A 17,806-nucleotide genomic window follows, 5' to 3' on the forward strand; every position below is an offset into this window, starting at 1 on the left:
TTTCCTGCGAGTCTCAATGTTGTCCATTGAACATTTATGGCTTCATTCTTCATCAGTACAATATACTTTAATTCATTAATACTTGGAATATTGAGGAAACCTAAAAGAATTTAATCTTCCATTAGTTCCACATACGCTGATGAAATTAATAGAGCTTCAAAACAGGCCTAATTAAAATTTAAAATGTTTGTTTTTGAACGACTGAATCCACAAATTGATCCATTAACCATTTGGCATTGATTAGAAACAAGTTCGATCACCGATTAATCGACTGGAAACCATTTTACCACTGATCTGTGAATTGCCAATTTAATGTCAGGAGGTCCGTTGACTACCTTTAAAAACTAACCCGAACAACTGACCAAGCTCTGAAACTCAGGATCTCTATTCTCTCTAACATGTTCAATAGGCCTGCCAGATATTGTTGTATGACAACATCAAGGCAAAAATATATTGACCTTCGAAGTTGCTAACTTAAATTCACCTGCAAATAAACATGTTAGAAAACTAGAAAGTGTGTTTGGAAATGACCTGGAAAACTGGACAAATGGGCACTTGGGGATCTAGAAACTAGGGTATTGGTTCTCTATCATGAGGAAAATATAGATCTACGATTTGGGCTCATGACGAATAATAGGGCGCAAATGGTGAGCGGTCAAAGTGGGCTACTCGAATTACAGATTGAAACAATGTCAGGAAATCATTTTTTGCAAATGGAATTGACTTGGAAAAGTGTGCAAATGGATTCGTCAAGACTTGAAAACTGACACACTTAAAGTATTTTTGGAGCAAAATGAAATGGTACAATCCATTTGATCTTACCAATCACGGGCACAAAAATATGACATCTCGAATAAGGCTCTCGATCAATCTACACTTTTGGTTACCAGTGAAACTTTTAGAAATTGCAAATGGAATCGCGTTTGAAAAGTGATCAAATGGATTCATCACAAGTTCAAATATGGAACATATAAAATCTCTAACCCATAGAATATGATACAAAAGGAATTTTGTCATTTGGGTCAACTAGTTGAAATTTATAGTCTGTCAAACAGGGCTTCCCAGAATTAGGTGCAAAGTGTAAAAATATGAAAACAATATTTGACCATCTTTGAGGGATTCAAAACCTAGTCAAACGGACTTGAAATGACTCAAAATTTGAAACATAGGTTCTCAGGTATGGACAATAGACATTCTCAAATTTTTAAGTCATGAAACATTTTTGGGTACAAGATATTCAATGCCAAACACAGCCTCCTATCGCTATTTGACACTTAAGGTAAAATTGCAGATTTAACAATTGCTCAAAATAGGACTTCACCAAAATGGCTCGGAATCTCAATTTAACTTCATGGAACAAGTGGACACATTAAAAGGAAGGTGCTAGAAGCAATAAACACCTCTTGGGGCTCAAAGGTAGAGCCGGGTACATGGGCACTTAAAAGTGTTTATAGGCCTGATTTTCTCAAAAAATTTGAAATATGACGCAAAATGAAGCATGCAATTTTTAGTGCCAACAGTGGCTCTATTTGGGGATGCATGCCCCTTGTGGGCATGGCAAGATTTCAGATCTCTGGGAGAAGCAGACCAAACTTATGAACTTCAAAAACTCTCCTGAACAACTTATTGAAAGCAAGAAATCTACTCCTACTATGTACAAGCGATGGCCCTGGGCCACCGAAAAGTTTTCAAAACTCCTTACCTCTGTCATACACTTGATTTTCATTTACATTCTCTAGAGGTAAACTGAAATTCTCATTTCCATTTGTTTCACCAATCATATCAGCATATTGAAACAAATAACTTGGCAAAACAAAACAACTTCCTTCATTCTCATAGTGCATATAAAATTCAAATACTATTTCATCTTCATGCTCACTATGAGAAAAAGCATCAGCATGCTCATGACTACACAAACTAAACTGAGAATCAAAATCCAACGATGATTCATGCATGCTGATCGAAAACACAAAAACTACATAATCTACATCATTCACCAAGTTGCAAACACCAAAAGCTTGCAACTCACCTCATGTCTTCGGCTCCAAAGAGTGTTTGGAATCCGATTATTGCCTACTTGCAGTCGTATCATTCACTAAATCAGATTCATCTTTCACTGAAACCTCTTCACACTCAAAACATTGATTAGTCACCATACATGAAAATTCATTCTGAAAGTGCTGATCATTATCATTTTCTTCCTCTAACTGAATGTTAGAATAAACCTTGAAATTATCTTTATAAGACTTATCAACACTTGAAGAAAATCTATAATCTGATTGACAACCTTCATTTTTTTCCTCATCATCATATGAAACATCAAAACAATGTTCCGCAACATCAACATAAAAAGAATCTAAAACAGCATTAAACTTCCCTTCACTAACATAATTAGCATTCAACAAATTTTCATGTGCAAAGACATTTGAGGTATTGTCATTTACACTTCCAAAATCTGATAAGGATTGTTCGGATTCCACATCTCTTTCTACATCAAACTTTGGGGAATTGATTTGACTGAATGAGGAAGTATTATGAGAGAAAATATAAAGATCCTTAGAAATACTTATGTGCTTTTCAAACTCACGAGCCAACAATTCTGAGGTTTCATCGGAGCTCAAGAAGATTGCCTCACAAATCTTCTCCCGGCTGTGGTTGTCATCTGGATAACATGAAGAACTTACAAATATCTTTTGACCCTGATGTCGTCATACAACAAGATCTAGCAGGCCTGTTGAACATGTTAGAGAGAATAGAGATCCTGAGTTTCAGAGTTTGGTCAATTGTTCAGGTCAATTTTTAAAGGCAGTCAACAGACCTCCTGACATTAAATTGGCAATTTGCAGATAAGTGGTAAAATGGTTTCCAGTCGATTAATCGGTGATCAAACTTGTTTCTAATTAGTGCCAAATGGTTAATGGATCAGTTTTTTGATTTAGTCATTCAGAAACAAACAAAAAAATTATTTTAACCAAGCTTGTTTTGAAGCCTGATTAATTTCATCAGTGTATGTGGCACTAATGGAAGATTAAATTCTTTTAGGTTTCCTCACAATTCCAAGTATTAATGAATTAAAGTATATTGTACTGATGAAGAATGAAGTCATAAATGTTCAATGGACAACATTGAGACTCGTAGGAAAGCCACTTATAGCAGTCATAGAAAAGAAGTATCAAGGCACGAGAGGTGATTGTCAAAGAATGAGTTGTTGCCTTTATGTCACATGTACACTATCACTTAGCAATTTGTCTTTCTCGCTGTTGTGATTTTGCTGAATACTCTGATGGAGCTAAATGCAATTCATGTCAAAAAGTAATTTATTGTAAGACATGTGAAGAGAAGGCATTGTCACAGCACAGAAGGTGGTGCTCAATTTACAAAGAGATTAATAGGATAGCCAAAGAGTCTAATTGTGATCAAGATCTTGTGCATTTTGTACTGTCACTTTTTTCAAAGAAATATTCAGATCCAGACAAAAGAAAGGTAGTTGGAGTTGAAAGCACCAATGTTGGAGATCAGTTAGAGGATGGCATCATTAACTCATCTTTTTAGGATGCATTAGGCCTGCAAGCCGATCAAAGCAAAATGATGATGTAGCTGCCTCAACGGGAAAGTTCTTCTCATTGCCAGGGAACAAGTTGACCACACAGTATCAAAGCCGCAACCCATGTAAATAAAAAGATGCCTGGCATAAGTAAAAAGAAGGAGGACCATGCTACAAATAAACATGAGAGTCGATTTTGGTTTTTAAAACAAATGAAGAAGCTCCAAGACGCCTTGCAAAGATGAACCTGCAGTAAGAAGGAGGAACACCAGCACAAAGGAGACCATGCGCAAGTTTAAAGGGGAACTCCATATTAGAAAGAAGAGGGGCACCTTTTTAAGAGAAACTCATGCATATTGCAGAGAGCCTGTAGTAGGAAGAACACGCCATTAATGGGAGCTCAATGCACTTTTTGGGTGACCACACATAGGGAGGAAGTCAATTAAAAATGTCCCAGTCAAAAAAAAAAACCACGCTAAGAAGGAAGAAGGCACACTTATTTTCCAAAGAGGTGTCTCAGCAAATGAAAAGGAACCAGAGCTTCATACGGAGGGGACTAGAGTAAGAAGCAAAAAATGTTACCCATGGTAGTGTAAACCAGAACCCACGCACTGGGAACAAAGTATGAAGACCAGGTCACAAGCAGAGAACATCCAACGAAGGTGGCATATGAAAGAAGGAAGTCGTTGGGCAGTTGAAAACACCCACATCAAAGGGGTAGCCACCAGTCAATAAATAGGAAATCCACTCAATAGAAGAGGATGTCTGCAGAGCAGGGCAGGATATGCGTGTAACAAGGGAGAAAATAGTTAAAAGGAAGCGCATGAAACAAACCCATCCCACACCTAGCTTAGAGATAGAGAAATATCACGCCAACAGACATAAAGATGTGAGGATTTGAGTAATTTGTAGGCAGAGAAAACCATGGCAGGGGAGGTTTAAAATTGCAAACAACTCACGTAAATGGCAGAGTGTTGGCGGCAGTATGTAGAGTTATATGTCCCACATTGCTTGTGGGATGATATTTTATAAGTTTAAATTGAAACCTTTGCACTAGATATTGTGTCCAAACGACTTGGGCTTTTGAAAGCTGCTCACCCATGCATGGTGGACCTGACTTTGCTGACATCACCTGGAGTACAACTGGTGTGAAATATAGGCAAAACTTTAAACGAAAAAGCTTGTGCGATGACCTGGTGCCAAAAACCTAGATGCACCTAGATGATGACACGTGTCTCGATCAAGCGAGTGTCACTATCTCACCAACCAAAAGTGCTCACTAGATAACTATGGTGACATAGTGACGGTGAAGGTGGCATTGATACGTGTCATTGGGCTGAGAGCAAATGATGATGAAGCAATGACTTGGCACTGATACGTGTCATTGGGCTCAGAGCAGATGATGATGAAGCAATGACTGTGCAGGTCGAGCAAAAAATTGTGAAATTCCATGTGGCACTGATTGAATAGTTAGAGTCAATGAAAAATCAACACGTGGTATAGATTTCAAGGTAATATGATGTCGGGAGCAAGTTTAGCAGATACACCAGATCGTGTCGCTATCTCACCTACCAAAAGTGCTCACTAGATAACTATGGTGACATAGTGACGGTGAAGGTGGCACTGATACGTGTCATTGGGCTCAGAGCAGATGATGATGAAGCAATGACTGTGCAGGTCGAGCAAAAAATTGTGAAATTCCATGTGGCACTGATTGAATAGTTAGAGTCAATGAAAAATCAACACGTGGTATAGATTTCAAGGTAATATGATGTGGGGAGCAAGTTTAGCAAATACACCAGATCGTGCCACATGGCAGATCTAAGGGTTCTCGTTAACTCACTATGAGAAAGATGCAAGGAAGTTAACATAGCAAGTTAGCGAGAAGATGACATGTGGCACTGATGAAGATGTCTAGTTAGGATGTGACATGTGGCATTGCTAAGGTCTGAGCCAATTGGATTGCGCCACGTGTCATCAGTGGTCAAATAGAGTTGACCCAGAATGAAACTTAAGGGGAAATTTTCAAAGGCTAAAAAAAGGGTTTTTCTTTAAAAAAAATTCTCCAAACATGCAATCTAGAGATTTTAAAATCATGTCTGAACTTTATATAGTTTAAACTATATGAAAGTGATTTTTTTTATACAAAAATAATGGCAAACTTGTGAGCAAAAGTCTAAACTTCAAACAGCCATTTCTAGGGAATTTTTTCACTGAAATGTGCACTCCAATATATCATTGGAACCGAGAGAACTTGAACTTTCCAAATTTGGAGTTTTTTTTTGTACAGGTGCTTCCTGGTTCAAGTTATAGGCCAATTTGTAAAACTTAGGGCATTGGCGGCAGAACAAGCAGTTTTCACCATTGAGCACCTGAATTGGTTAGAGGATAGTTTTAAAGGTATGCTGCAATTTAAAAGTAAAGAAAATCAACTTGGGATTGTTTTCTTGTCTTCTCAAGACCATTTTAACTGATTTGTTACTTTTCCCCGAGTTCATTTTTACACCAAAATCAGTTACTTTTCTCATCATAAGATTTTGACATATTTTGATGCCTTTGAGAGGTGGAATGAAGAGGATCTGATATGCAGTTATAGAGAGAAGTTAGAAGGAAGCTTTTGTTCTTCTAGGGAAGGATTTCCAAAGTGAAAAGTGTCAATTGCAAATTGAATTCGGAAATTGCCTTCTCCATACATATTCTATCTTCTTCTCTGAAAAAAGGTTGTTGGTTGGTTTTCTATTTCCAGTTCTTGGAGCTCTGCTCAGGCTGTGAAAGCCACACACCCAGCATTTCTCTCTTGTATTGAATAGCATTTTGAGTTTTTATGCAGATAGTCCTTACTAGTTAGGTGATTTCATGAGTCATTTCTGTATATCTTTCATGTATTTGGTTTCAAGGAAAGAAAATAAAGCACAGCAAAGGTTTTAAGTTCAATCTGAATCTTGTCTCCTGATTATGGATCTGTTATTTTTTCTAATTTGTAATCAAAGAGCATAGATTAGGTTGCATTTCATTTAGGAATGTATGTGATTAAAATGTCTTGCTGGTGGGGCAAAGAACCATGTAATTGCTTGATTTTTGTCACAGGGTTTGCAGATTTCATGATAGGATGTTCTGAGTATGAGATTCATTCTGTAGCAGATGTCAATTCACAAAGTGAAGGATAGATCAGGGATCTTGATGTAGAGATATGTCAAAGAATTCAAGAAGATGTATGGTTATAATTCATGTAATTTTCCAATGGATAAGGCACTGGTCAGAGATAGGATCATTAAGTTCTATTGCTCATACTTGGGTCTTGTTGTCATCAACATAATTAAATCATTTTTCCCTTTTATGTTGAAAGCTATTCAATGTTAACCCACATTAGCTTGCCAGTTTCATGAGTTATGTCCTTAGCTATTTCATGCTTGTGATTTTTGGTTAAGTATAGAAGATTTAGGGGTTTTTATCCACTTCACATTAGATTTAGTGTATGTTTTGACAACTGGTACCATATAAAGAATCTATAGGTCTACCTGCCTAGGTTTTGCAGAGCCTGAAGTAGAAGAAGGGTCATGCCTTATAGTTGGCCCTGTGTCTGAAATGATATGTTGATAATGGGAGTTAGCTACCCCTAGATATGTCATGTTCTCATGGGGATAATTGAAAACCCTCTAGCATTTTCAAACACCAACAAGTTCCACTCTGTGTCATTATGCACTACCATTAGGGAGATATAATTTACACAATAAATTCTTCAAAGGCATTGGAACAGATTGGAATGCATCATAAAATTCATGTGGAGTTAAAATGGAGGGGTTAAGCCCTTCCACAATTCTAGTAAGCTTGAAATTTACAAGTTCTTTGAGAAACAATGCATACATCGGTGATGGTGATCTGCATTCCATAAATTTAGGAATCAATCATGTGATTTGTTTAATCCTTCTTTTTAAAACTTCATTCTATTCTAAGTTATGCTTCAACTAATAGCTTTGTTCATTAATAACATGTTTCAATTTTTCTCTTTCCATCTTTGATTGAGCTATTTCCCATAACAATTATTGGAAAAATTTGATCCCTGTGGACAAAGGTGTAAATAGATTGGGTGGTGGCAATGGTTCTTGGTTAAAAATGTTTATCCAATCAAATGTTAGACGAGGAATTTTGTTGGCACTTTATGGTGTGGAGTATTCTTCTTTCCTAATATGCATTATCACCACATTCTCTTCCTTATTGGATTCAATTTTTGCTATAGCCAGTGTATCTAACCTATCTTGATTAAGCTTTTACATTACTTCTTCAATAATTTCTTGCCCAAATTCTAGGTAGTCCTCAGAAGGAAGGTCTTTTGAATTTTCACCAACATCTTGCATAACAGAACTTTCTTAAATTCTTCAAATGCTTCAGGTTTATCAGAATCCTTATCACTATCAATAAGCACATAGTTAACACTATGGTCAACTTCAGGTTGTGGACTCTGGCTATTGCAATCATTTTCATTGGCTATTTTTTGTTGCAATTTTCCCTCTAAAGAGGACTCCTCACACTTAGAAAACTCAATACTATTGGAAAAAAGGTTTTAGTAACCCTATTTCCTTCAAAAAGCCTCACACTTTGCCTTGTAGGTGGTGTAGACAAGCATGGAGGATTCTTTCATTTTCTCTTTCTTGCAAAAATTTCTACCATAGGTGCTTCAGGAGGTATTTTTGAAGCTTCCTCCTCTTGTGAGTACAAGGTTTCATTAATATTACTTTCATCATCAAGTTTTTGTTCTAACTTCTCTTCTTTAGGTTCCACAGCTTTACCTTTTCCTTCCCTAATAGTAGACCTAGTCTTCACAGACGATGGGGTCTTGGGGGCACTAGCAACTTCTCTAATTTTGTTTTTCTTTTTGCTAGCAATGGAGGCATCATCTTTATAAATCCTCTTCTTAGTTGGTCTAGAACTAGAGGGAGAGGCTTCAAGAACATTTTCAGTCCTGGAAATAACCTTACACAAACCAATGGATGTCCTTTCCCTTCGTCCAACACCCTGGCCTCTAGGGCTGACCAGTCTAGGCTCTACCTCATTTAGCAGCAAAAACTCTTCCCATGTTCCAATTGATTATTGATTCAATTCTCTTTCCACAACTAATTTTATTAAACAATGATGGTAAATAGATTGATCTTTTCCTAATTTCACTAAAGAAATTTCCTTCTTAACAATGTTAAACAGGAAATTTGGAAGATTTACCTATCTATAATCATGCCACAGATGAGCCAAAATCTTGAAATGTAGAGCATATAGGTATTTGTAATGACCTTCACAAGTGAAGTATTGAATGATAAACATTGTTGGCTAGATAAACTCCAATGGAAAAGATAATCTAGAGGTACCTTGCTTCTTGTCAATGTCCAGTGGAGGGTTGAGATGCACACTAAAGTATGCCCTAATCATGCATAGGTCAAAATCCTTTACCCAATTTTCACCTTCCTAGGGTAATGCAGTGACTTTAGCCACCACATCTTCTATAAATTCAATTCTTAGGCCCTTAACCATTGCAAAACCATCTTTCAAGGTGCTTAGAAATTGAAGAGCAAGCTCTTCATCAAATCCCTTTAGACTGAGGAAATAGTCTAACCATCCTCTTCTCCGGAACATCTTGCAACTAGTTGCATCACCCAGCAAAACCCTATAATCAATCAAATCATATCTCTGAAGACCTCCACCCATTGTTATGCTCAATAGATTTTGACAAAACTGTGATGTTTTTAGAGCTCCACAATGGTGAATCAAAATTTGCAATGTTACGACACCTAATCTTTTAGACAGAAAAAATGGTGCGCAATTAAAGATTTTATGCATGAAATCTCATGATATATTTTCTTGCATCAAGTCTCATAATTTTTTGCTCATGTACAAGTCTAACACCCCAAACACATTGCTAATTATCATTAAAAGTTAAATTATCACTTTTAATGTCCTTAATTTCCTTAATGACACAATCACATAAAGATAGGTCATCAACATGTGATGATAGTCATCTCATAAGACAATAAATTTTAAAGTTTACATGTGATTTAAAAATGAATATTTCTCTCCACCAACTAAGTAAAGGCATTAGTCCCACTAAGCTAGGATATGCAAGAGTAATAAATTCAAACAACATGAATTTCTAATAATGAATGAATAAAATAAAATATATGCAAGGTTATGTGGCACATATCTGGCAAGTGTTGCAGGAAAAGTGTTCTAGAAAAGATCTTCTGAATTGATGGAGTGATGGGATGTAATGGAAAGATGAGAAAGAGAGAAGGTAAGGTGGAGTGCATGGCAGAGAAAGTACTTTTAAGAAGAAAGTGCTTATTATGAAAGTATTGAACAAAATCAAGAAGTAGTAGAAGTTGGGGTAGAAGATCCAAACTCTTTGGCTATAAGAACAAGTATATCTTCATTGTGTTGGAACTAGTGTAGGAACTCTTTATGACTAGTTGGTTTATTATAGAGCTTGAGGCGATGCCCATTGACAAGTAACTTGAATTGAATGGGATCAATAATAGATATCTAGACCACTCCATTTGGAAATACAACAACAATCTCATACAGTCCTAACCAAGGAGATTGAAACTTCCTTGGATTATGTTGATGCTTGGAATCATAAAAGAGTTCCCAATCTCCTACAACAAACATTTTATCTTTGATAAACTTATCATGTCACTATTTCTATATATGTTGGATGAGTTTAGTGTTATTCAATGCAATTTTTCCATTCATCAAGACCATTTAAGCTCAGAATGCGATCTTTTTGTGCAATAGTAAGTTCCATACTAAGCTCCAAAAGATCCTTAATATTTTATATTCAAATTCCATAGTCATTACATCTAACCTACCATAGACGAGCTTAAAAGGGGTGAAACCTGTTGTAGATTTCTAGGTGGTTCTATAAGCCCAGAGAGCTTCAGTAAGGCATGTGGCCCAATCCTTCATATGGAGTGCTACTATTTTGGTGAGAATGGCTTCCAGCTCCCTATTGGTAACTTCTATTTGGCCATTATCCTACAGATGGTAAGGTAATGATTTAACATGCTGAATAGTATATTCCTCTATGAGAGAAGCTATCAAATTTGATGTAAACTGAGCTCCTTGATCAGATGTCAACTCCCTAGGGACTCCAAACCATGTAAATATGGATTCATACAAGAACTTGGAAATGTTGTTATCCCTTGGGTGTTTCATGTGTTTCGCCTCTACCCACTTAGTTACACAATCGGTGCAAACTAGAATATAGGATTTACCTTGTGAAGAGGGTTCAATAGAACCTACAAAGTCAATCTCCCATTTATCAAAGGGTGCAACAACTACTTGAGGTTGCAAGGGAATTTCATCTAATTTAGTGGGTCTTCCCATACGTTGACCCTTATCACATTTCTTTGTGTATCTAATTGCATCTTTGTGTAAAATTGGCTAATAGTACCCAATTGTCAAGATTTTAAAGATTGTTTGTTTAGCTGCAAAATGGCCTCTATAGGGCTCATCATGGCATGCCCTTAAGATATCATATATTTCATCTTCCCTTATGCACTAATGCATTACTTGATTAGGTCCAGTATAAAACATAAATCTAGCAATCCAAGAATAGTTAAAGCTCTTTTCAACTAGTAACTTTCTTTGTTTGGTAGAGAAGTGAACTTTCATCTTTTTTGTGGTTAAGTAATTAGCAATATCTATATACCATGGATTATGTTCTGACAATAGAAAAAGGTGTTCATCTGGAAAACTCACATCAATGGCTATAGGATCATTAGGGACATGCAACTGAGAGAGAAAGTCAACTACCACATTGGCCTTGACGGGTTTATCAATTATGGTGATATCAAATTCTTGCATAAGTAACAACCAACAAGCCATTCTTCTTGATATTGTAGGCTTATTCACCAAATAATTTATAGTAGAATGACTAGTATGGACAAATATTTCATATCCAATAGTATAGTGCCTAAATTTATTAAGGGCATAGATAACTACAAGTAATTCATTTTCAGTGACTTTGTAGTTAAACTCTGCACCTTGCAAATTTTTATTGATGAAATAAATTGCATGTTTAACTGAGTCTACCTTTTGTCCTAGCACAACACCTATAGTATAGTTTGAGGCATTTGTATGAATGTCGAAAGGCAGTCCTCAATTGGGTCCTCTCAGAACAACTGTTGTGGTGAGAACTTTTTTAAGCTACAGGAAAGATGTAGCACAATCAGAGTCCCAAGAAAATTTAGAATATTTTTTTAACAAGTTATAAAGGGGTGTTGCAAGTTGACTGAAGTTTTTGATGAATCTTCTATAATATCCAACATGTCCTAAGAAACTTCATACATCCTTCTACTTTTCTGGTGTAGGCAAGGTACTAATGACTTCAATCTTTGTTGGATCTACTTGGATACCTTTTGATGAAATGAAATGGCCTAGTACTACTCCTTTCATCATCATAAAATATTTTTCACTATTTAGGGAAAGGTTATAGTCTTGGCATCTCTTGAGTACTGTCTCTAAATTGGCTTTTGCTTTTGAAAAGTAGTGTTATAAATAGTAAAATCATTAGTGAAGATCTTCGCACAATCAAAATGCTAGGTTATCAAGAACTTAGTCTATGAATGGTAAGGTGAAATGGTCTTTCTTAGTGGCTAAATTGAGACCCCTATAATCTACACAAGTTCTCCATTTTCCTCCGTTCTTTGGTACTATAACCAGGGGTGAGACCCATTGGCTATCAGATATGGGGTAGATGAAACCAACACTTAGTAGTTTCTATAGTTCATTCTTAACTATATCTTTCAAAATGGGGTTAACTCTCCTCTGAGCCTATTGGACAGGTTTGAAGTTAGGACTAATATAAATCTTGTGTGTGCAAAGCATAGGATCTAGTCCTTTAATGTCTATGTAATCCCAAGAAAATTATTTTTTATTCTTCTATAGTAATTGCAACATAATTTTTTGGTGGGAAGGTGATAAGGCATTATTTACATTCAACTATCTTCTTGGACTAACTTCCATCTTAATGACCTTATCTACCTTGAATAATTGGGCAATAGGGGAAGAATCCATCTCGTGAGGTAATAATGAGTGAATAAATTAGGAAGCTTTTAAATGCTAGGGTGTGTTCAAATGTGGTAATATGGTCTCTAAGATGTAGTCAACTTGAGGAAACACTTGAGACTCTACTCCATATTCATTCATGATAATGGATGAAATTATCTCATCTTCTTGAGAGGCTACAAAAGATTCTTCACCTATCATCATTAGTTGATAGATGGAATTAAACTTTGGATCATCATAACCCAAGTTTGGGCAGATTACTTGGTCATTTAGCAATAGTAGCTAAGCAGGAGAGTATAAAGTTAGGTTCTTAGCATGGATTCCATTGGATATTTTCATCTTCCTAAATTGGCAAGCTATATAGGCATCTATAGTAGTTAACCATGGTCACCCTAAAATTAAAGGATATCCACCCATGTTAGCCTTTGGGGAGAGGAAAACAAAGTCAATTGGATACTCCTAAGAGTTTAAGGTGACTATGACATCTTCTATCATCCCATCTGGCTTGATAGTAGAACTATCAACAAGCTAAAGTATGGTTGGTGTTTCTCTACGACCAATGATATCCAATCGAGATAATACCTCCTTTGTCATGATGTTTATAGATGCTCCTATTTCAATTAAAGCATTTTGAACTTGCATCCCATGAATGGTGATAGTAACCGTAGGACTCCCAAGTTTAGAATATTTAGGTACAACTAATTTATCAAACATTAAATTAGACAATTATCCTAAGACATGAATAGTTTTTGGATCCTTCTTCTTCCTTCTTAGTTTTTAAATACATGTTTCCTTGATACCTTTCATATAGGTAGGAACTTCCTTGATAGCATCAAGTAATTGTATTTTTACTATCATTTTCTTTAGCTGATTAAGAAAATCAATTACAATGTGGTTTTTTGTAGGTTGCCCTTGTTCCATCAACCTATGAGGAAACAAAGGCTCTTTGGCTACAAGAAAGGTATGTTGATTTGACCAATCTGTCTATTTAGTTGGGGAATCTTCAACTTTAGTTATTATAGGCTTTTGGGATGAAGGAAGAGTAGTGTCTAACCTTAAGTGGATATCATTCAAGGAGATAGCATAGATTTGTTCCTATGTTGGCTCTTTGGTATTGTTGGGATTAGGATTAGGTTGAACTGGTAGTTAAGTCTACTTGGAAGGAGTATTAGTGGTTGTAGGAAGAGGCATTAGAGGCTACTATTGAGGTGGTGGCATTAAGGCTTGTTGACTAGGTTGGGTATTCCAGTTTTGTGTTTGTTGCCAATCCTATTGAGGTTGTTGCCAACCTTGTTGAGGTTGTTTCCAACCTTGTTGGGGTTGTTGCCAATTATTATTTTCACTAAAACCAATATTTTGAGAATTTTTCCATTGATTGTTACTATTATAACTTTGAAGAGGATCTTATGACATACCTAAGTCTTTGAGCCCATGGCCTTCATTGAGTAATGTAGAGCACCTCTCCATTTTCATCAATGGCTTTAAACTCAGTAGGCACTGGTTGTGTCTCTGGGCTTGCAATAGACTTGCATCTATAGTGCATTTTTTTTCCCTACAATGTGGACAATATTTAGCTAACCTAGCATTGGCTTCATCCTTCTTCCTTCTTGCCTACATGGTATCTAGCTGAGTGGCTATATCATTAATGATGTCTTGCTTAAAATATGACAACAAATTTGATAATTCCATCTTTGATACTCTTGAACTACCATTAGACTTATGTGGTAGATCTTTAAGTCCCCTACCTTTCTTCATAGTGGCCCTAGAATAGTTAAGACATTTACTATGTATATTAGTCCAGGTTTTCTAAGTGATATCTCCTTCTATCATAAGATCTAGAGCTTCAATACTTCCATCATTTAAACCTCTTAGAAAAAGATGTTTGTTTGATTCCTCATATAGTTAATGTTGTGTTTTACATAGTCTTCCAAGGTTTCATCATCCTTTTGGGACATTTTGAAAATGTCATCCCTTTCAAATATTGACTCCATCAGTATTCTTTATACTTTGTAAGAAACAAGTTTCTCATTGCAAACCAATTTGCTATAGCTTTGGCACCCAACCCCATTAACCATCTCAGAGTAGCTTCTTATAGGGTAGATGGAAACTATTTGAGTTTTTGGGCACCAGTTGTATAGTCATAACTTATACAAAGGATGTCAAAATCAAAGAGAAAGGTTTTAGGGTCTTCAATGATTAGGCCATAAAACATTGGTAAGTGTAGCAACAAGTATGTTCTTCAAGTTTTGATTATGCTTCTAAGGAGGGATAGGAAAAGGAAATGTAGGTTGAGGCTGGGCCATTCTTAGAGGAGGACCTAGAAGTGGTGGTTGATAGATAACAAGGGCAAGTGGACTATCTTGGTATTCAAGTTCAACAAAAAGATCATTCAAATGCAAGGATTCTTTAGAGGATGAGGGTATTCATTCTTGAGCAACAACAAATGGATTTTCAAAAGGTTCTTCTTCTTCATTCTGACTATGAGGTTCTTCAAGTTCATGATTAAAAATGTCTTCCTAAATATTATGGGGAAGAAATCTCCCAAGGAGGTCTCTTCTTCTATGCATGCAAAATAATGCATAATTTAAACTAACATAATGACTTCAAGGTCAAACTAGATTGACACCTTCTTGGCAATAATGCCAAAAATGGTCAGTCAGCTTAATACTTTAGTAAAAAAGGATTGGAGATCCTTTCATAATGATTCTATGGCTAGACAACATCATGTGTTTTACCTAAAATATTAGATTGAATTCATTTAATTTGTCAACCCATGAGCATAAGCCTAAGAGGGTGATTGCAAAGTATATTCTCTAATTCTTCTTTAATTTATCACAACTAAAGCAAAGGAAATGCTAAAGGAAACCTATGCTAGAAACTGAAATAATGACTTAACTCAAAGCTTAAAGTAATGTTGTAAAAAATAAACCTATCTATGCACCTATGTTGCAGGAATAATTCACTAATTTAATTATCAATGGCTCCAGGAGCAACAAAATTCTACCTTGCAAGGAAACAAACAAGGAAATGAAATCTATTCTAACGTAATAGTTCACTCACCAAGTGGGCCTCCTTAGATGAGTGAACAGAAAAGAAAATCAAGATAAAAAATATAAACTTGAACTTTGTATTCTATTCATTCATGGTAAGAGATGAGATCTGATTAAAAATAGTATCATAAAGTTTGAAATAGAAATATAATTAACCATGAATAAATCCTCTAAGAATATAGCAAGTTGTGGAAGCTACATTTGTGCGCTACAACAATAGAAAGCATATAATGACTTGCTCCATTTGCAATAGTTTAACAATCTGGTCAGCTTTTACCTTAGCGCTGAGGTGTTGATCTTTGAATACACATGGAAAGTACCAACAAAACATTACACATACATAAATTTATTTCATCATCAATATTAGAGAAAAGGTGTAAAGTTCAAATTACCACTCTTGCAAATCCTATGGCTACAGGAGGAAAACTACCCAAGACATAACATAGATGGGAAAACATTTATCAACATGTAACATTTCTTCATTATACTATTTTTGACCATAGATTCAAGAAAATATAGCATAGTTGAATGATCCATACTTCTATTTCATGTCTTACCATATATATAGCATATACATAAAAACATAAACTTAGACGAAGTCCATGGTGGCTAGGCAACCTACAAACACTTAGCTTAATTATAATTTCCTCTATCTTTTGTAGTTAAAGGCTTGAAATTGAACAAACCTTGTCTATTGTTTTTGGGAGATCACAACAGTAGCGATATGCTCTCACTCTCTTAGAGTGATCAAAATCCAAAACCTACTTTTGATTACTACTTTTCTTTCTTTTTACTAGCTAGATTATTTAGTCGTAGAAGGGTTACCTCCAGAGATTTTCCTTAGCAGGGCTGGTGAGAGGGAATGCCTTCCAGTCTTGCATTCCTAATCCAATGCAAGCCAACTGTGTTTGAAATATAGCCTTCCTCTAGTAGTCTCTCAAGAGGTTGCACCAAACCTCCTTAGTGTTGGTGGGAAGCTCTCTATCACAGAGAGATAATCTCAAACATTGTTGGTCAAACACTAAAACCTATAGTCACTAGCTTCAAACAATCTTGTTAGAAGCCATTTCTTTCATTGTGCAGGTTTATTTCATTAACATTTCTACTGCAATTATGTTTGGATGTGTCTACTTTAATACATAATAATCTCAATCTTTTAGACCACAATCCTTTCAAGAAGATGTCACTATAAACTAATACAAAACCAACCTCAAACTTCTGAAATAACCTAAAATAGTGCATCCAATACTCTAAATAGCACAGTTTACCTTTTTTGTAACTCATTTGCACCCTATAATAGCGCATCTGGTTGTAAAAAAATGTATTTGAAGAATTAAATAGTGCTTATACCTTGTAGAACAATGCCTAGTGAACTATAAAATAACATATATAATCATCAAAACAACACATTTAAGTATTAATGTAGTAAATTTGAGGAAAATCCTAAGACAACGGTTATTTGCATGTGCAACTTTCACAAACAAACAATAGATTTGGATACCCTTTTTCCTTGTCGACATTCTACAAAACTAAGAGATTCTAAAATTGACTATCACTATTTTTCAAAGAAGCAATGTTCTAACTCCAACAAGTATTTTTATCCAATAGTTACTTTAGCCTCGCATATCAAGTCAGCAATGAACCAAAAACACACATTTGTTCCCTACTTGACTTCACGAGATTGAGTTTTACCCTTATCAACATTGTCAAACATCTTTATAAAAAGAGCTTGTTGCTCCAACAAACTATGGTCTAAAAGAAATTCTCATATTTTTAAAATACATAATAATTAAGGAATTCCTTTCTACATCTCATGCCACTATGTAAAACTAGTGTAGTCGTGAAACCAAAATGATCACTTATATGAGTGAGTGCTAGAATAGCCAAGAGAACCATCAAATATGCACCATCTCCAAATCTCAGTGAGCCCATCACACCCACCAACTATTTATCGAATACAACTACCCATGAATCACCCTTGTTCAACTAGAATTCAGAAACCTTTATCAAAATGGGTTCATCCAACACATGGGATGAAAAGTGTATTGAAACTAATTGAGGATTTTCAAAAAAATTCTAAGCTCGTGGACATCATGGATAAAATAATTGAAAGACACAAAAAATGCTACCTATTAGCATTAACTCAACAAGGTACAAAATT

This window comes from Cupressus sempervirens, chromosome 11 (genome assembly GCF_028749045.1).
Source record: "Cupressus sempervirens isolate cs-2001-9-10 chromosome 11, ASM2874904v1, whole genome shotgun sequence".
NCBI lineage: Eukaryota > Viridiplantae > Streptophyta > Pinopsida > Cupressales > Cupressaceae > Cupressus > Cupressus sempervirens.